This window comes from Photinus pyralis, unplaced genomic scaffold (assembly GCF_008802855.1).
Source record: "Photinus pyralis isolate 1611_PpyrPB1 unplaced genomic scaffold, Ppyr1.3 Ppyr1.4_LG2, whole genome shotgun sequence".
NCBI lineage: Eukaryota > Metazoa > Arthropoda > Insecta > Coleoptera > Lampyridae > Photinus > Photinus pyralis.
The window spans coordinates 45,060,048-45,067,177 of record NW_022170403.1 but is presented as its reverse complement, the minus strand read 5'-3'; the positions used below and the strand labels follow the sequence as shown (position 1 = coordinate 45,067,177).

At 34.0% G+C, this 7,130-nt stretch overlaps 1 long non-coding RNA gene across 1 annotated transcript; it reads right to left on the bottom strand.

Moving 5' to 3' along the window:
• Window positions 1-3,305: 3,305 nt before the first annotated feature.
• LOC116164171 lies at window positions 3,306-3,919 on the bottom strand. The gene is made up of 4 exons (XR_004143822.1): window positions 3,886-3,919; window positions 3,690-3,831; window positions 3,371-3,629; window positions 3,306-3,319 (listed from the first exon to the last, which is right to left on the bottom strand). It is a non-coding gene; the product is annotated as an uncharacterized LOC116164171 (long non-coding RNA).
• Window positions 3,920-7,130: the final 3,211 nt, after the last annotated feature.

The window sequence follows — 7,130 nt, the reverse complement described above, 5'->3', positions numbered from 1 at the left end:
ATTGTGCTATTTTTTAAGATTGTCCCAAAATGTCACTTATATTAGAAGCTTTTTTGATAGCAGTAAAAATTACGAAATTCTTCCTTTATATCATTTTTGAATAGTTTGTCTTTCGGTATGTGCGATTTGAGAGGGCCATCGGATTGTATAGAACGTGTTCCATTGAAACACTCTTCTATTTAGCACATTTCCACAAAAATAAAAAAAATGCACTATTGTGGCCACTCTGTCTCTAGTTCTTCTACTTTTTTCGCTATTTGGTTCGTGATGATGTCAAGGTTTGCATCAAGGAAGAAATTTTTTCTGTGCTGCTTACGAAAAAAATTATGGTAAAAAACCCATTTTTTTCATATATGCAATGTATCATAATTTAACACTTATGCCGTTTATAAACGATCCTCGAGATTGTATTATATTGCTGTCTGTCTGTCTCTCTGCCTGCCCATCTGTCAGTGTATCCGTCTGTCTGTCCGTCCGTGTACACGATAGCTTTTGTATTTGCGCAATCCAATTTTTTATTTGTTAAATACTTAAATGAAATTTTGTATGTAGGCTTTAGATGTAGATGTAGTTGTAGACCTGGAATAAAAGTAAAACTAGTGCCGAGTCAGAAAATATGTTGGGCCCATGCACAAAGGAATTTTTTTATTTGTTCCGTTGTTTAAATGAGATTTTGTATGTAGACACCTCAAATAAAGCTGAATTTGTTTTGCGCATGCCCAGACCTACGTTTATTATTTGTGAACAATGCTTCTGAAAGTTTAGGGTAGGATTCTTTTTGAAAACTGAAATTGAAGCAGCAACGTCAAAAATGTAAAGTTCGTGGGGATTGTCGCAATACTGTCACAAAATTTGAAAAGATGTTACCCCCTCGGGTGGTGCGCATTGCGAGAAGAGCTACAAATTAAAGGAGCAAAGATGAAAAATGATGAAAGAAGGAAAGTCAATAGGCCAGAAAAGTAGGTTTTATAACCTGACGCCAGAAATGAAGAACAGTCTAAGGTCGCTTGGAACACTAGTTTTGGATTTTTTAATTTTGTTTTTGGACATAACAATCGGTCATTGTTTACAAATTCGTAATTTCGCATGTGCATGTAATAAGGAAAGGAAACAACCAATATACCAATATACATAATGCATGCACTTGCATATTCATATAATTTGTAGTTACTTTGTAGGAAAGTCGAAGTACACAGAAGATAATTTTGATATTCATCATTACAGCGAACCGCAACTTTTTCTGAAAAAGTATGCATTTGTAATGCACCCAAAATTTAAATTTTAAACTCTTAGCGCCCAACTTGTCCTTCATATTCTATGCTCGTATTCCGGGTCGATCTGAGACAATTTCTTTTTCGGGGCTCAAAGAAAGGCAGTGTTTAACCTTCCTTTTTTACCAAAAATCGACTACACCAAAATTTCTCGGCAAAACACTTTTTCTTATTAATTTGGGTGGGTAGAATCCAAAACAATTCGTACTTTTTCGATTAGACTTCTCAATCAAAAGTTATAGACTAGAAACCAATTTCGAAACAAAATTCAAAGCGCTGTAATTTTTGAAGTAGTAGCCCAATCTTGGAACTGTTTGAAATTTTGGATTCTACAGGCCACATTCTATAAGAAATTTTTTTTTTCGGGTCGATCTGAGGCAATTTTTTTTTCGGGGCTCAAAAAAAGGCAGTGTTTAACCTTCCTTTTTTACCAAAAATCGACTACACCAAAATTTCTCGGCAAACACTTTTTCTTATTAATTTGGGTGCGTAGAATCCAAATCAATTCGTACTTTTTCGATCAGACTTCTCAATCAACAGTTATAGACTAGAAACCAATTTCGAAAAAAAATTCAAAGGGCTGTAACTTTTGAACTAGTAGCCCAATCTCGGAACTGTTTGAAATTATGGATTCTACAGGCCACATTCTATAAGAAAATTTTTTTCCGGGTCGATCTGAGACAATTTTTTTTTCGGGGCTCAAAAAAAGGCAGTGTTATAACCTTCCTTTTTTACCAAAAATCGACTACACCAAAATTTCTCGGCAAAACACTTTTTCTTATTAATTTTAGTGCGTAGAATCCAAATCAATTCGTACTTTTTTATCAGACTTCTCAATCAAAAGTTATAGACTAGAAAATTTTTGTTCCGGGTCGATCTGAGACAATTTTTTTTTCGGGGCTCAAAAAAAGGCAGTGTATAACCTTCCTTTTTTACCAAAAATCGACTTCACCAAAATTTCTAGGAAAACACTTTTTCTTATTAATTTTGGTGCGTAGAATCCAAAACAATTCGTACTTTTTCGATCAGACCTCTCAATCAAAAGTTATAGACTAGAAACCAATTTCGAATAAAAATTCAAAGGGCTGTAACTTTTGAACTAGTAGCCCAATCTTGGAACTGTTTGAAATTATGGATTCTACAGGCCACATTCCATAAGAACATTTTTTTTTCCGGGTCGATGTGAGACAATTTTTTTTTTGGGCTCAAAAAAAGGCAGTGTAAAACCTTCCTTTTTTACCAAAAATAGACTACACCAAAATTTCTCGGCAAAACACTTTTTCTTATTAATTTTAGTGCGTAGAATCCAAATCAATTCGTACTTTTTCGATCAGACTTCTCAATCAAAAGTTATAGACTAGAAACCAATTTCGAAAAAAAATTCAAAGGGCTGTAACTTTTGAACTAGTAGCCCAATCTTGGAACTGTTTGAAATTATGGATTCTACAGGCCACATTCTATAAGAAAATTTTTTTCCGGGTCGATCTGAGACAATTTCTTTTTCGGGGCAAAAAAAAGGTAGTGTTTAACCTTCCTTTTTTACCAAAAATCGACTACACCAAAATTTGAACTAGTAGCCCAATCTTGGAACTGTTTGAAATTATGGATTCTACGGGCCAATTTCTATATGAAAATGTTTTTTCCCGATCGATCTCAGACAATTGTTTTTTCCGGCCTCAAAAAAGGCAGTACTTTTAATTTATTCAAATATTTGAGAACAATTTAGAAATGTTTAGGGAAAGTTTCGATTGTCCCAAAATCAAATATAAAAATCCGATACAATTGAATACCGAACGATCCTGGAGTGAAACCTTATGACTCGATAGTCTACATAACTTAAAAACAATAGGGACCTTTCTTATATCCTTAAGACCATACGTACCAATTTTCAAAGCTATCGCACGTTTCTAAACAAGTTATCATGCACACGGACAAACGGATGGTCAAGAATGGATCTGTTCCAAAATCGCTATTCAGAAAGGCGTACGTATCATGAGCACGACGCTTTAAAAACCGGTAAACGTATTCTTAAGGGTATTGTAAGGGACCTGTAAGGGTAAATTTAATTAATTCCATTAAGAGGAATTTTAATTTATTACCAACAGGTGGTGCTAGTGTTTAATCCCCATATCAGTTACCGCACATTCTATGTACGCAGGCAGCCCTTCCAATTCCACCTCCAGGTCTAGGTGGAAATAAAAGGCGAATTCACCAGAGGAGACGGACTGATCCTCATTCGCTTCACGATTGTACTAAGCTCCCAAACGTCACTTCTCGTTTCTATTTTTGTTTACAAGGTTCTGCAGAAATCGGTGGTTTTAATATTGGTTGGTGAAAACCGGCTCGTATTAAAACGACCTATAATAATTATAATTATTTTAAAAGGCAGGGAAAATACGGCGCAAGCCAGTGTTGTACCTGGAGGGTTGAAGTAGTTCAGGCTGGTGTGAACCGGACTGGATTATCTCCGCCGCATTCTTTTGCGATTGTAGTCAGCTTGTATGTAACCTTGGACCAAGTACAAACGATTGTGACCACCCATATGCTGTTTACTGCAAACCTTATCATTTATCAATACCACCACTTGTTTATTTCATATGTTAAAACACCATACCATTAAACATTTAATTACAGAGAGCACTATAAACACGAGACATCAAGTCAAGTCCAGGGTCAACTAACAAGGCGACGGCGTGGCGCCACCATACCACAGAATAGACGCGATCACATCTATTGGGTCGCGTTCAAAGAAGACATTTTATTTTATTTATAAAAATCCAAATACTTTTGTTTATAATTATTACAAAGCATAAATCCTGTTAGCTGTATCTTCCTTTGGAATTCTGACAAACTGCGAACCCTGGCATTTTACTCCGTGGGCACGCGGATACAATTATCGGTCACTTTTGTTCCGAAGCAATTCGGGGACAAAAGGGCATTACAGTATAACTGGTATAAGAAAGGTCCTGGTAGGTACCTCCTATATAATAATATAATAATAATAATACGCTTTTACTCCCCTTAAATTTGTATATAACAATAGAAATATAAAAAAAAGCTAACCCCATACAAAGTATAACTTGATTTTTTAAGTAGTATTAAGACTTTTATCTAGTATACTATTTTACATTTTTAATGTATTTGAGTGACAAGTATTTGAATACTTTTTACTGTATTCGAATACTTTTCAAAGTAAGTTAATGAAATACTTTTCAAAGTATTCGAATACTTTTGAAAGTATTCGAATGCATTCTAAACTATTTGAATACTTATTTTGGTGGATTATACATTTTTAATAAGGTGACGAAATTGAAGGCATTACGGGTGGCGGTAGCGGTAATTTAGCCACTACTGTAAATGTAAATAATAAAAGGACGGGCGAGGTTTTAGAAAATAAAAGTAAAAAAACAATATTCCACACATAATTTTTGTACATAGTTTTTTGTGTATTTTTTCTGTTTTTAATAATAAATTAAGTTTAAATACATATTTCCCTCTTCTTCCTGTATTCCCCTTGTCCTTGTAAATTAGCTATACTTACGATACGTTGCGTTTTGGCATTCATGGCATCATTAAGTAACAAATTGCCTTGTTATAATAAATTTTTTGAATGCCATACTAGAACCGAAAAGAACCGTTATGGACCGAAAAAAATTCGCAGAACCGAACCGTTATTTTTGACCGGACCGGTTATAAATATTTATTTTATTTCACTCTTTAATTTGATTTCGTGTTACTGTTGATTATTCCTGTTCGTATTGTCTTTTATCTTTCAATCTGTTCATTCTTCATTTCACTATACTTAGTAAGTAGTTTTTCTAAAATAATTTTGTTTTCTTTCGCTGTTTTGCTCTGTACAAATATTCTCTGTTTTGTCATGGTGTAGATGGAAGAGCAGCGTTTTGCTGAATCTATGCCATGAGGTTCTAAAAAAAAATTTTTTTTTTTTGAATAAATATGATTATTATTATTATTATTATTGTCGCTTAGATATAAACAGAACCGGAACCGATATTTCATTTGGATCCGGGTCCCTGATATGTATTGTATATGCTACTAAAGTAACTAACGCAGACTTTATTAATGATTTATTTATATTTATATTAATTATTATTATTTGATCTAAATCAAAATTTTAATGTATAGTGTACGTCCATATTTATATTTATTGAAAATTTGTAGTTTATATCTCGAATTTTGCTTTTCTATATTTACGTTATTTACATTTTACATTATTGACAGGTCAAAGCCACATTTGGTACCCTGACAATAAATGATTTGATTGATTGATTGATGATGGTTGATATGAATATTACTTATGTTGGATGGCCAATGACTGTCTTCAAATGGAATTCACATGGATGCATTACTTACTGTACTGTATATATAATTTCAATCTAACCGAATATCTGAAGGTGCGTTGCGGTTAATTTCAAAAAATAATAAGCAACCTTTACTAATTATCGCGTTATTTACGTTACTAACCTACTAGTTGAAAGCTAAAAGGTGGCCAGGTAGGAAAGACCGTCGACAAATAATTAAGGCTTCTACCTGTTGAATTCCGTTTTCGTATTAAGTCATTAAGACCTTCGACTGGGGCGACACATCTTAAAATGGTGGTTAATAGAATGCAACCAAGCTGTACGAAGAAAAGGTGTAACTTGTACAATATTCCCCTAAACACATAATCATCGAGCCAAAAATTTTAGGAATCATACCTGCGGTCTGTAAATGATTTGTGTGTTTGTTGACTTAATGAATTAAATAATCTCGAAGTCTCCCTGAGACTTGCAAGCGTTACCTTCACATTATTTAACTTGATTTTTCTCGGTCACCTGTTCATTTTAAATACAGTTAGTTGAGATTTTGAATGTAATGTCGGTGCGTTTGTCCGGTAAAAATAAAAGTGAAGCTTTTTAAGTGCGCGAAATGTGTGTTAATTCATTCTTTTTCTTTTTCAGACTAAATTGTGCGTGTGCATGAACGTGTCAAAGGAGGAACTATGGCGGCATCGCAGTTTAGAAGAAGTGTACTTCTTCTTTTCGTCTTTATCGTGTTGGGTACAACTGCAGGATCAGACTTAAATGAACCGGTTGATCAAGGTAAGTGAACGTTTTTGCTTTACCGTTTGGAAGAAGTAAATATATTTGGTATGCTACAAAAGTTACAACCCCACAGCGAGGGTTGTTATGCATGTAAGTGTGAATTTTCTGAAAAAAATTACGTACTTTTAAAATAAGAAGGAAATTTATATTTAGGAGGTAATGGCGGGGTTGTTTGAGGCTCATTCAAATGTAATTAAACATAATTCACCAAAGAATTAAAACTATTTGGTGTATCACAAAAGTAACAACTTCTGCTGCCGAGGATTGTTATTTATTTATCTATTTAACTTTAGATTCAGAAGAAAACTTATTTGTACAGGGTATTTTCAAGGTTGGTTATAAATTATTTAACAATAATTTATTAAATTACCTTGAGACATGCACACTGTATGCTCGCGGTGAATAATAGGGTTCCTATACACCTAAAGGGAAACAAGGTAGAATAAGAGATTCTTGTTCTGGTCTTGATAAGCTAGGGCAGGGCAGGGATAGAACATATCAAGGGTCGACGATACCCTTGAACTTGTGACGGTCTTTTGAGTTCAGAAGGGCTCTTTCTGCCTTATCTGTAACTGGTAACAACACAAACAAACAAACAAGAGGAATAGTGAATAGCGCGGCAGAAAATATTGCGATAGCAATGTGTAACGTTTGACACTAATTTATACTAAAACCGTAATTAATACTCAATAAGAATCAATAATTCAAATTTTTGACTCAACCAAGAATCGTCCGTAAATAAGATACAAATAAA